The sequence below is a fragment of the Aquarana catesbeiana genome, linkage group LG02, assembly GCF_042186555.1.
Source record: "Aquarana catesbeiana isolate 2022-GZ linkage group LG02, ASM4218655v1, whole genome shotgun sequence".
Classification (NCBI taxonomy): Eukaryota; Metazoa; Chordata; class Amphibia; order Anura; family Ranidae; genus Aquarana; species Aquarana catesbeiana.
This window is the reverse complement of record NC_133325.1, coordinates 370311438-370325293: the sequence shown is the minus strand read 5'-3', so window position 1 is coordinate 370325293 and position 13856 is coordinate 370311438. Positions and strand designations below refer to the sequence as shown.

General features: G+C 42.2%; 1 protein-coding gene across 2 annotated transcripts in view; it reads left to right on the top strand.

The window, feature by feature from the left end:
• Positions 1-13856, top strand: part of CALN1 (calneuron 1) — a 596286-nt gene that overhangs the window by 201497 nt on the left and 380933 nt on the right. The gene's annotated exons all lie outside the window — the stretch shown is intronic.

Sequence of the window (13856 nt, the reverse complement as noted above, 5' to 3'; positions counted from 1 at the left end):
CTAGAATTTAAAACGTGAAGCTGCAGCTATAAGTGAACTACACAAATAAAGCTAATATACAAAAAAAGCTGCGCTAAAAAATGATCAATCAAATATTTTGTGAAAATAGTCCATGTGAAAAATGTCCAACACCAATATAATATTAAATGGAATGGTGAGAATTGTTGTTTTCAACGATCAATAAAAGATGTTCAGGTATCACACTTCCTGTGAGATAAAATGCTTACCAGATAGCAAGCCAAATAAAACAGGTGGCTATAACCCAGCCTGGGCCTTTGGGGAACCCTTCCGGATACGTCCTGGACAGAATTCACTCACAGACCGGATCAGATCCACGAAGATTGTACCCAAAAAATTTTTTAAATAACATAGCGTGATACTGACATAGATGGATTATATATATCTTTTGAAATTAAAAAATTTTTAATAAAAAATTACACTCCACCAGTGATAAATCATAAAATTCATATAATATTTAGTGCCATAAGCCCAAAAGGGGCAATGAGGTGAGTGACATCAACCATACAAGCTGGTATAAAATATCGTGTATAAAGAGCTAGTGCAAAAAAATATCCAAAAAAGCCGCTTACCAGAAATAAACCCAAGAAAAGCATGTGATAAAACACCAGATGATAGATGGAAAAAACAGGGAAGGGATCTGAGGCCGCTTACCAGATTAAATCAAGATTGAAGCATATAACTAGTTAGCAGAAGAAAAATACCAAGGTGCAGATCTGAGGCCGCTTACCAGATACAGTAAAGTTTGGAGCATATGATTATTCAGCAAAAGAACAGATGAAAGGAAAACCAAGGTGCTGCAAGCCGCATAAAAGACCTGCTTACCAGACAGCAGGCTCTCTGATGGCAGATTAGTTATTCACAGAACCGGCTTCCTGACTTGGGGCTACAAGGATCCATTTAGCCATCCATAACTCCAGCTCCACAATACATGTGTAAAGAATGATGATGGCAATAGTGTAATATGTACAAAACTTTTTATTAAATAAAAAATATCACTTACAGTATAGCAAGATAAGAAAATCACAACGCCGGCCGGCATACGAACAAACTCCCGTCCTCTGTGAGGCAGCGTGGTGACGTCAGCACGTCCCTCCCTCTTTCCTTTGTTCCAGACGGGGGAGACGTGGCTTGCTGGGGGAGGACGCTTGGTAGAGCCTACAGATGAGGTGGTAAAGTCCATGGCTGCTTCCTGCAAGACAAGCTTGAGGTTTAGGAAGAGCTTTTCACCATCTGGCAAGTGTGAGAAAGAGTGTGTCTTGCCCTTCAGTGTAGATTTCACAGCAAATGGGAAGGCCCATCGATATTTAATGTCCTGTTGTGAGAGGACTGTCAGGAGCGGTTTGAGAGCTCTTTGCTTTTGAACTGTTGAGGGAGAGAGATCTGCAGAGATTTGTATTTGATGGCCCTGGCATGTCACCTTTGGCTTGGAGCGTGATTGTTGCATGACTTCTTCCTTTATGGTGTAGAGGTGTGGCTACATTTCCATTGTTTCTGAGGGGTCCCAGGGCCCTGTGAGCTCTGTCCAACTCCAGGCGGTGAGGAGGGGTATTGGGGATTAGATCCTTGATAAGTTCTTGGACTGCAGGGGAAATGTCCGTGATGGTCTCAGGAAGGCCTTGGATACTGAAGTTATATCTTTGGAACATATTTTCCAAATCGTCAATTCTGGAAAGGACTGTTTCAAGCTGGTCCTGGACGACCAATTCTGATTAGTTCTGGATACCATTATGTCCAGATTGTTTTCTATGGCCTCCATTCTGGATCCCAGGTTTTGAAAATCAGATTTAATGTCCCTCCTGATTTTAGCCACCGTGTTGGCTAGCCCCCTCTCTAGGAGGTCAGAGAGCTTGAGGAATAGGTCCGCTGGCAATTTAGCCGAATCTTGGCCTGGGAAGCCTGGGGATGGGGTCCCAAGAAGATGGGTTTGGGAAGGCCCGACCAGGGAAAGCGTGTAGTTCTCCATGGCACGGCCCAGCAGAGACTCTGTGGAGGCTGGAGAGGGAGCTGGGTACTCCCATGGATCACCTTGGAGTAGGTGAGTTTTGCTGGGGCTAAAACTTGCCTCTGATCCTGGGATCCCTCTGTGTAGGCCGGGTGTGGCTGTGCTGTTGTGGTGGCGGCGGCCATCTTGGTGCACCCACCTCGCGCTGATGTGTGGAATTGCGGCCTGAGATCTTGTCTGGCAGCCGGTCTGGACATCCAGGGGTGTGCCCGGGGGTCTCAGGGGCTAGGGTGTCCCGTTAGTGACTGTCCTAGGTGGCTGTGAGAGGAGCTGTGTGCGCTTTAGGTCCAGGGTGGTGCGGAGCTCCGGGCTTAGGCGGCCATATTGGAGCTCCAGTGCATGCGCACTTCAGCTCTGCTGACTTTCATCATCCAATCATGTGCAAGCACAAATGCTCTTTTTTGTTTGTTTTTTTTTTTTTTGTTTTTTTAGCATTCTTTGCCAAGCGAAGCTTCAACTAATTTATTAAGCTCTGTGGGTAATTACCTAGCAGCCGCACTTTCAAATAAAACAGTCTATTTCACCTTATTAAATCAAACCCAATGCACCCACAACCCCAATCAACCCCAACTGTAACGTATTTCTAAAGTAGTAAATGAGACCTTCACTAAACATTCACTGGTTGTGAACCAATCGTAATTTGAAACACATGCACCTGATAAATTCACCCCCAGTGGATGGTAGCCTCCTTGGCGGAATGATTATTTCAGATTTTTTAATCTCAAAGCGGTACATTGTTTTGCATAGAAATTTGGTGTTTTATATTGTAGGCCTGTAGTTCTTAGTAACTAAATACTGCCCATCATAGTAATACAATTTAGAATATATTTCAGCATTGTGCATTTTTTTTGTTCAAATATATTTCTTTTAGTGCAATTTTAACTTTGAACAAGCCAGAGGACAACTTGTTACTAGTGGTCTAGCAGCAATTTAGCTATCATATTAAGAGGTTATAAGAAAAGGTTTCTGTCAAAATTGTTCAAGTTCAGTCTGAAAAAGTAGTCATGTGACTATTATGAATAAATGTAACAAAACCAAGTATGCTTCTAAAAAAAAAAAAAAAAAAAAAAAAAAAAGGCCCTGTCAGCCTCTCAGTGTAAGCCCTTTCCGGTTGACAAAAAGGAAAAAGAGCAAACGTCCCTCAGGGTCACTCTTACAAAAAAGTCATATAATTATTGATACAACTTGCAGCACATAGTATTTTAACACGATTATTCTACCAAAAATTAAAATTTCTTGACAAAGGTAAGTTGTTTTAAATAACCTTTTGCCATGATCCATGAAAAATATTGTAATAGCCACTAGCTATTGGCCGGAATCTGTAGAAAATGCATAAAGCCATTTAAACAAGGATAAATGCATCGTTTAGTGCAGTTGATAAATGTACTTGTCTTTTATTGCCTTGAAATTCTGTAATCATGCTGCCCCAGACAGATATAAAGCAGTTTGTTAGCGTTTTGTGGTGTATTGCAGTAATGTATTACAGACATTTTTACTCACTCAACAAAAAATAATATAGAACATATAACCAAAGTATTAAAGACCTAGAAAATATATTTCTTTAAATATGTTTATATTTATATTGTTTTGTGTTCAATGGTGGTAAACAGACACATAAAAGAAATAAAAAAAAGGTAATTTCAAATTCTCTCTCTTTCTGTACATATGGGTGTGAATATAGTCTGTACATTTCTGGTAACTTTTTCATGTGAAATCTACATGCTATGCCAGGGATGTTATCAATGTTGTTCAGGGATATTGTTCATGTGATAGCTATAAAAGAGATGAAAAAAAAAGATAGTGTATTTCTTTTTTAAATGAAAAAAACAAAATGAAAGTGCTCCTGTTCCCCTGTGCTTATGCAAAACTTACGAACGCACATGTAGGTCCAGCGTGCATATATAAACGGAAATCGCATCACACATATGAGGTATTGCCACAAACGTCAGCACAAGGGAAATAATTTTAGTGTCAGACCTCCTCTGTAACTCTAAACTGGTAACCGGTAAAGGCTTTAGATTTTGACATACTAAAGTGTGATATGTTTGGCATCTATTTACTCAGTGTAACATCATCTTTTATATTTTACCAAATAATTGGGTATTATATTGTGTTTTTGTACATTAAAATTCATTAAGGGGTATTTTTGCGATGCACATACAAAAATGCAGCACTCACCATTTTATTCTCTAGGGCCCCTGATTGAAATATAAACCTTATTTTTCACTCCATAAGACGCACCTGACCATAAGACACACCTGACCATAAGACGCACCTAGGTTTTAGAGGAGGAAAGCAAGAAAAAAAATATTCTGAGGAGGTTACTACACATTACCATTTACCATTGAAATGCTAGAGGTTACTACACATTACTGCTCGCTGATTGGTTGCTAGCAGTTACTACACATTGCCAATCACCATTCAGTTGCTAGAGGTTACTGCACACTAATTGCCTGCAACTCAGTGTCCCCCTCTGCAAGCTGCTCAGTCCTGCTGCTGCTTTGTTAATCCCCGCCCCCGCTGCTGACAGAAGAAGGTTAAGGAAATAGAATGCACACACAGCCCGCTCTGTGTGTCTTTGAGCTCCATGCTCTGCTCGTGCTGCTGCCCAAAACACAGAAAGCCCACTCTGCACGGAGAAGGGGGTACACAGAGAGCCCGCTATGCCTGGAGCAGGGGGGAACACAGACAGCCTGCTCTGCATTAAGAAGGGGGAACACAGAAAGCCCGCTCTGCCCAGAGAAGGGGGGGACACAGAGAGCCCACTCTGCCAAGAGAAGGGGGGGACACAGAGAGCCCGCTCTGCCCAGAGAAGGTACAAAGAGGAAAGGGCAGTAAGGTTGACCAATGGACTGGTCCTACATCCCAACAAGTCTAGAAAGTGGAGAAGGAGGTCCCTCTTATGGGACTTTAATGGCCCAAATAGTAGTACACAAAAGATAATATAAAAGTATACAAAGTTTATTATGATATAAATATAGATAGAATTAAAATGAATCAATAAGTGGCTGATGATATGCTAATTGCATACACAAGGCAAACATAGGAAAGCCTCTATCCACTGAGGATAGAGGCTTCCCTGTCAAAATCATCCAGATTGGTACAGTTCCACCTCAAACCTCAAGAATTGGCTCTTGGGAATTAATTCCCAAGACGGTTGGGACGGTTTCTTGAGAAGGGCTACACTATGAGCCAACTTGATGTTGCATTCAACCTGGCCCGAACGAAGGTTATAGATGATTTGCTGGTGAGTAAGCCAAAGGTACAGGATGATTCTTATAAATTCTCCTTTGTTACTGGCTATTCCAACCAGCATCATGAAATTAAAAAAATCTTGCTAAGACATTGGAAAGTTTTACGAGGAGATCGGATTTTGAGTTCTATTTTACCGGAACGACCACAGGTCGTTTACCGGGGTGTCCCCCCGTTGAAGCTGCAGGTGGCTCCGAATATAATCGACCCCTCAAGGAAGGTTTATTTTTTTCAAAGTATGGGTGGTTTCTATCCATGCAGGAGATGTCCCATCTGCAAGCTGAATACTAATGGGAGCAGGAGAACTGATTCTTTCCAATCAACTTCCACTCAAGAGGTTTTTGCTATAAAACCGTTTATCACGTGCACCACGAAATATGTGGTTTACGTGATTAGGTGTCCATGTGATAGGCAATATATTGGACGGACAAAGCTCATGCTCTACGTCAGACTTAGCGATCATGTGGCTAATATCAGACGCGGCTTTCCAAAACATAGCCTCTCCAAACATTATGCTTTGAAGCATGATTGCAACCCGGAGGGTACCAGTTTTCTGGGTATAGATACATTTTGTGGGCATTGGAGAGGTAGTCACATGGTCAGGGAAGTTTCACGTCTAGAGTCTAAGTGGATTTACCAGGCTCAGACATATGTTCCTTATGTGATGAATGTTGAGTGGGACGTGAACGCTTTCATCAACAATGCCTAGATATTTATCTGTTGCTTGTTGATGTGCGTTCTCGTCCTTTGGTTTTTCATCATAGGGTGGTCACTGATATTGTGTTTTTTCCATATGCATTTTTGTTTATTTTTATTTTTATTCTATTTTCTTGTTCTTTTTTTCATTTTATTCATTTTTTTCAATTTTTTCATTTTCAATTTTAAATAAATTTTTGATAAATTTTTGTTTTTCATGATTTATATATTGTGCCTGTATACTGTTTTATTGCCACAAGGGGCCGCCACTCCTTATTATCTTTACGCACTTATAATCCCATTTTCCCATGTTAACAATTTTTTGTTTATTTTATTAAATTTTTTTTTAATATATTTGCAGATTCTAAATTTTTATTTGGAATATTATGAGGGCTTTATGAGCTCTTTCTAAATACCATTTGTATGTTGGTTGCGTTCCGGTTTCGGAGAAGTGTTTACTCCCCTTGACCTGAACGCACAATGTAGATAAAGATTTCTCTTTTATATTTTTTTTCTTCATACATTTTTTCTGTTTTTTTTTGGTTTTTATTTAATGAACATGAGTGTAATAATTACAGTTTTAGGTTCATAAATATTTCTTCTTTTTTGTGTTCCTTGTTTTCTCCTCTGCTTACAGTTCTGGTGCGATGTCTCTTATTGGACATGAGTTCGTTACTTCCGTCTGGTGGATGATATGCAGACCACCTAGAGGGTGGTTCACAGGTCGGGGGATCGTCACTTCCGCCCTGTGGAACACATACAATTGGCTATAGTGCAGTTCAGGGGTTGGGAAATGATTACTTCCGCCCGCTGGAGCGCATGTAATATCCGGCCTGGCACTCTAGCCCACTCTCTATATAACCTAGCGTCACACGTTGTAGCCATGCCCCTGATGATGCACGTTTGTGACGGAACGTCGGGCGAATGAGGGATGAGTGACGTATTGTGTATAGAGGAGTGGCCGCCGCCTTGATGGTAGGAAGCGCTGGACACTTTCCTTTTTGGCTCATGCTGGTTTTTTAGTGGTGAAATGTGAGTTTAAACTTTTAATTTTTTAATAAATGGTCGAAATTTTGGATGTCTGCGCAATGAGTATGTTCTTTCATCCTTTTTTATATGTCTGATTGAGTTGTTCCTGTGGAGTCCATCTCCCAGCTGAGATTACTATACAACAGCTATCTGTCTTTGGTGGATCTATGAGAGGGGATCCTATTGGTGGACCATTCGATTAACACAAGTTGTGAAATTGTTTACAATTGCTCAATGTGTATGTCCTATACACTGACGGTAAGAGTCAGTTGTGTTGGGTGTCGGTGACGGTTCTTCTGTCTTCTACCCTTCCTTTGGATTTTATATGATGGACTTCAAGTTTTTGCGGCATTGATTATGTTTACATGCTTTTTATCAATTTTTTATTAGTGCTACACCTTTATCCATATTTTTTGTTATTGTACCCAGCAATATTGTGTTAGCTGCTTTTAATTTATCCCCTTATTTAAGCGCAGCAGATTTTTTCTTTTTTACTTCTAAACAAACAAGAACTAAGTAATAATAAATAACATGCACAGGCAAACATATCTATGAACACATATATACAATATACAACCATTAGTTGTTCAAAAAGGAACATCAGAATGAAGGTGTATATGAATAAGCACTTACATGTTGCCCAAATAGATACAAGTACATGTTATAGCCACAGAGTGATTTTGTAAAAGCCAGATAGTCATGTCCCAACCAAGGTCCAAGCGGTGCAGTCAAGGACCTCCAAAGATGGAAACGGCAGCAAACAACTAGCAAGACCCGCAAATAGATAAACACCCCCAGGGGGTGGTAAAGTACTTAAAAATACTTTTTTGTGACGCTGAGGGGGGTCATCATGGTCTATTTAGAGATAGAAAGGGGGGTGTATATAGCAAGGTGTACCAAAGAATTTATATTTATTGTTGTAGTAAATACATACAGAATATATATATATATATATATATATATATATATATATATATATATATATATATATATATATATATATATATATATATACATATATATATACAGCCCCAAAAGACCATGATCTATAGTATATATCGTCCATGGATGTGCATTTTTTTTTAAAAAGGAGAGAGAGTATTACTGGGACTATTATCCATAGCAGAAAAACTACTTTTGTTGAGTGGTATTCAATATGTAAAAATGGAAAGCAGACCCCAACCAAGAACAGAGATTACCTGATCACATGGAAAAAGAAGAAAACGATTAGCCAATGTGGTTCGCTCCCCAGTAGGGGACACACTGCATAGATGATGCCTGGAGATGGGAGATGAGCGGAGTGCAGAGGGCTCTGTCACTCCCTTTATAGTGCATATCCGATACAGGTGGCCAATCACTGCCACATGCATAGCCCGCTACCAGCAGCTGATGAGAATCTCAGACTGAGGGGCCAGCGTCAAAGCAGCGTGTATTGAGACTAACATTGCAAGTAGAAGCACATAGAGTGGCGTAATGAGGTCATGCGAGTTCGACATGAGCTTTAAGCTGCCCCGGGGCGAGCAGCACGGCCACAAGGTAGGGCATGGCCACATCACACGCCCGCCGATGCACACAGGGGCCACAACAAAGGCAACATCGCAGACAGATAGGGTTGCCAGGCAACCCAGCTAGCCACGATGAAAGCCAATACCAAGAGGGGGAGGGCCCATAGATGGGAAAAACCTGCTGCTGAGTGGCCTGGGCGTGCCGGGTGGAGGGTCACTGACCGAGAGGTGGAAGCAAAGGGGCAAGGCAACCAGAGGGATCATGCAGGACAGGACAAGGCTGGCAGCCACGTCACTCTGTGGAGGAAAAACATACAAAAGTGAAAGATGCATGATACATAAAATAATGCAATAAAGCAAAAAGGAAAGCATTACTGTACTGTGGTCACTATACAAAGAACAGGGGAAAAGGGGGGAGAGACAGATCATGAAAGATTGGTAACATCCAGGGTAAATTAATACGCACATAATAAAATGAATGAATGAAGATGACAAGTCCCTTTGTTTAGAAGGGGATGAGGGGATGATTACTCTTTTCAGCCACCCGAAACAAAACCCTCCAAGAAGGGCTTATAGTTTACGCCTTTATTTAACCCCAGAGGGGATGTTGCTTGTAATGAAAATATCCACTGTAATTCTGACTGGAACAATTTTTTGTTCCACTCTCCCCCTCTAGAGAGGGTGGATTCAGTCCAAAATATGAAACTTTATATGGGGGAATCTGCCACTGTGTACAGATAACATGACAGCCTCAAGGGAGATCAGGGTTTTTCGATTTCGTACTCAAAATATGCCGATATACTCTTTTCCAGAATTCTTGAATGGTTTTACCCACATAACAGTAGCCACGCTCACAGGTCAAGAGATATACCACACCATGGCACCGTTGGTTAAGCGAATGATCTTATCAGTACATATATATTGGCAGTAATTACAACCACCACAGCGAAAGGAGCCAAGATACTTGCAAGGATCTTTTTTGGTACTACCTTTGAATTCGCTGTGGACCAGTTGGTCACCAACCGATTTTGCTCGTTTATAGGTGATGGCAGGTTTTTCTGGCCACAAAAGGGCCAAGAGTGGGGTCCATGCTCAACAAATGCCAATATTTTTCCATGATGCTCCTGACCTGTGAGTGCTGGCTGCAGTAGTGGGTTATTACCCGAGTAGTATCAACTGTCTTACGTTTTTATGGGGCATAGAGAAGTGAATGTCTAGGTTGTAAGACAGCCTGTCTATATGCCTTTTTTAGACACATTTTCGAATAACCCCTGGCCAAAAGCAATGCATCTGCCTTTGAAAACGTCATCATTGGTGCAGTTTCTGTGAATACGCAGATACTGCCCATATGGAATCGGGCTTACAAGGGGTCTTGTATGGAAACTAGAGAAGTGTAAGATGCTATTCCCTGCTGTGGGTTTACTATAGAGGTTACTAGAAAGAGTCCCGTCCGGGTCTTTGGAGATGGTAATATCCAAAAAAGCAATTGAGCTCAAACTGTAGTTCATAGTAAAAGTTAAATTGAACTGGTTGGAGTTCATGACCTGCAAGCACTGATGGAGAGTCTCAATGGGTCTATCCCATATCCAAAAAGATATCGTAGATGAATCTATACTGTAAATTGATATGGCTCAAAAAATCAAGTAGATCGCAGAGTGATAAAAAACCACGCTCCCACTCTCCCAGGTACAGGTTGGCATATGAGGGTGCACAGCACGTGCCCATAGCCACACCCTGCATCTGGAGGTAGTGGGAACCTTGAAAAAGAAAGGCATTGTGAGTGAGTATAAACTCCAAAGCCTGAACTATGAACTCACTGAGTCTCCATTCTGTACGATTGGTTTGTTGAAAAAGATATTTAATAACTGAAATGCCTGTATCTTGCGGGATGGAGCAGTATAAGGCTTCTACATCAATTGAGACTAGCAAGGCATGCTCGGGAATGTGGATTCCATAATTTGAAGTAGCTGTAAAGTGTCTCTAATATAGCTAGGGAGTGCCAAGACGAAAAGTCTCAGATATTCGTCAACATACCGACGGTATTTTTGGTAAAACAACCATTGCCCAATATAATCGGTCTGCCTGAAGGATTACTTTTGCTTTTGTAGACTTTTGGAAGAGCATAAAAGGTGGGGGTGACAGGGAATGTAGTACGAATGAACTCCCAAATGTACTTAGGGATTAGTAGATCTACCACCCGTAGAAACTATCATTACAATTTTTAATATATGTGGCAGGAATGGGATGATACCAACTGCGATTGTGAAGAATATTCATGCACATTCTGATGTAATGGTCATTGTCCATTGTTACAGTATTGCCACCTTTATCAGATGGTTTTAGTATGACTTCCAGTTGGTTTGTTAGATTGACAAGAGCTTGTCTTTCCCCTGATGATATCTTTATCTTTTATCTTTAAGGACTTAATCTCGCTACTCATAAGTTTGAGAAAGGTTGCCAGATTGGAGTTAGAGCTGGGGGCCGGGTGGATATCAGATTTTTTCTTTAATAGAGGATTTCACAATTGGGATGTCACAAGTTTCCGAAAGGAGGGAATCCAGGTTTACTTCAGCAATGAGGTCAGTAGGCTCATTTTCCTCCAAAGGCTTACTAGGTTGTCAAGGGCTACTTTCTCCAAAGAAGAAGACTGATCTGTTGGAGTAGTTTTGGAACCATACATGGTTTTAAGTAATAATTTATGTCCAAACAATTGAAGATCCTTGACAACATCAAATTTGTCAATATTGTATGTTTGGGCAGAAGTTAAGACCTCTTTGTAGTACCTGGATTTCCTCAGAGGAAGGGTCGTGTTTGGATAGATTTATAATGTTCAAGTCCTGATCAGAAAGGATCGAAGGAAGAGCAGGTGAAGAAGAATTGGAAAGTGTGTTAGAATAGATATTGTGACTATTTAGTCATCAAGAAGGCCCTATTGGTGTGTTGGAGAGAGGAAATGCCTCTGAGCTTACATTGGCCATTGTGAACCATGTAGGCATACTTGATTCAATAACAGGAAGGGCAGTGTGCTCACCAAGTATACTACCTGGATTATGATTAAACAAGTGAGCCGAGGATGATTTAGACTGAAAAAGTGAAGTGAGCGGTGAAGGAAGTGCATCTGTTGTGCGTTTTTTAGGAAAGCGTGTCTGAGAGCCATCACCATAGGGATGTTGCTTATTTTTCCGTGAGCTTTTCTTTTTCTTAGAAGTCTGAGAAGACAAAGAGACAGATGAATTAGAGGATACACCAAAGTTAGCAAAGTCCTGATCATTATTAAATTTACAAAACTGTCTCCTGCTATTCTGGAAAGGTTCTCAATTTGTAAGCCTGTCCTTCCTTAAATGCAGCAGCATGATCCCTCCAGAACTTTTTGTCCTTTTGGGCCAGGATGCCGTTAATTAATTTGTCGAGACATAGTTTCAGTTTGTTTTCCTATTCAGAAAACATTGAGTGCGTCTTAAAGCGAACTAGTTACGTCTGTAGTTGGTCTATCTCCTTATTTATTGCTACAAGACGTCTATGATATTCCTTGCTCAAAAGAGTCATCATTACTCTGGAACATGTTTTCAGATTTTCTTCCCAGGTTTTTTAAAATTACTGTCTGTATCACTAAAGGTGGGGAAAATTTGCACACGTAACCCCATTGGATTTAATATATCTGCCTGAATCTGCCAAAATAATGATGATTTCCTTTCTAAAGTTTTTTTTTAAAAGGAAAAATAGGGATGATAGTTCTGAGTCGGGGGGACTCATTTGCCTGAAAGTAACTGTGATAATCAAGTATGAGAGTGTCCCACTCTTTGCCTAGATAATTCACTATCTGCTCCTATGACAATACAGGAACCGCTAATGCTCAAAAAAGCGTTTAAATAACAAGAAAATTTTATATATATATATATATATATATATATATATATATATATATATATATATATATATATATATATACATATACACACACACACACACACACATATATATATATATGTAAATTTACAGCAAGGTCAAACCCAAAGCCCTAAACAGGGGAAGGGGGGGGGAACACAGAGAGTCTGCTCTGCCCGGAGAAGGGGAGGAACAAAGAGAGCCCTCCCGGAGAACAGGGCGGGGGCACAGAGAGCCTGCTCTGTCCAGAGAAAGGGTGGAACACTGAGAGCCTGCTCTGCCCGGAGAAGAGGGGGGACACCAAGAGCCTGCTCTGCCCAGAGAAGGGGGGGAACACAGAGAGCCTGCTCTGCCCGGAGAAGGGGGGGACACAGAGAGCCTGCTCTGCCTGGAGAAGGGGGGCCACAGAGAGCCCGCTCTGCCCCAAGAAAGGGGGGGACACAGAGCCTGCTCTGCCCAGAGAAGGGGGGATCACAGAGAGCCTGCTCTGCCTGGAGAAGGGGGGGACACAGAGAGCCCGCTCTGCCCATAAAAGGGGGGACACAGAAAGCCAGCTTTGTCCGGAGAAGGGGGGACACAAAGAGTCAGCTCTGCCCAGAGAAGGGGGGGCAGTGAGCCAGCTCTGTCCAGAGAAGGGGGGAACACAGGGAACTCTCTCTGCCCAGAGAAGGGGGGAACACAGAGAGCCGGCTGTGCTCGGAGAAGGGGGTGACACAGATAGCCAGCTTTGTCCGGAGAAGGGGGGACACAAAGAGTCCGCTCTCCCCAGAGAAGGGGGGTATACAAAGAGCCCCCTCTGCCCAGAGAAGGGGGGAAAACAGAGAGCCACTCTGCCCGGAGAAGGGGGGGAACACAGAGAGCCTGCTCTGTCTGGAGAAGGGGGAACACAAAGAGTCCGTTCTCCCCAGAGAAGGGGGTATACAAAGAGCCCCCTCTGCCCAGAGAAGGGGGGAAAACAGAGAGCCGCTCTGCCCGGAGAAGGGGGGGAACACAGAGAGCCTGCTCTGTCCGGAGAAGGGGGAACACAGAGAGCCCGCTCTGCCCAGAGAAGGGGGGAACACAGAGAGCCTGCTCTGCCTGGAGAAGGGGGGGGAAATAGAGAGAGCACACTCTCACTCCCTGTCACAGACATGGCTGACAGAGGGAAAAGCAGGCTCTATGGAACAAGCAACCCACAGCTGAGGAGACGAGTGGCCAACCCGGAAGTCGTTGGTGGCTCTCTGGAACAAGCAACCCACAGCTGAGGAGGCAAGTGGCCAACCCGGAATTCGGTGGCGGCGGAGACAACAGGGGGGCTGGTCTAAATTCGCTCCATAAGGCGCACAGGTATTTCCCCCCATTTTTTGGGGGTCAGAAAGTGCATCTTATGGTGTGAAAAATACGGTATATGAATTATAACACAAAGACTTTTTTTCACTCATGGTTAGTGTTTGGCTGAAGCCATTTATTATCAATCAACTGTGTTT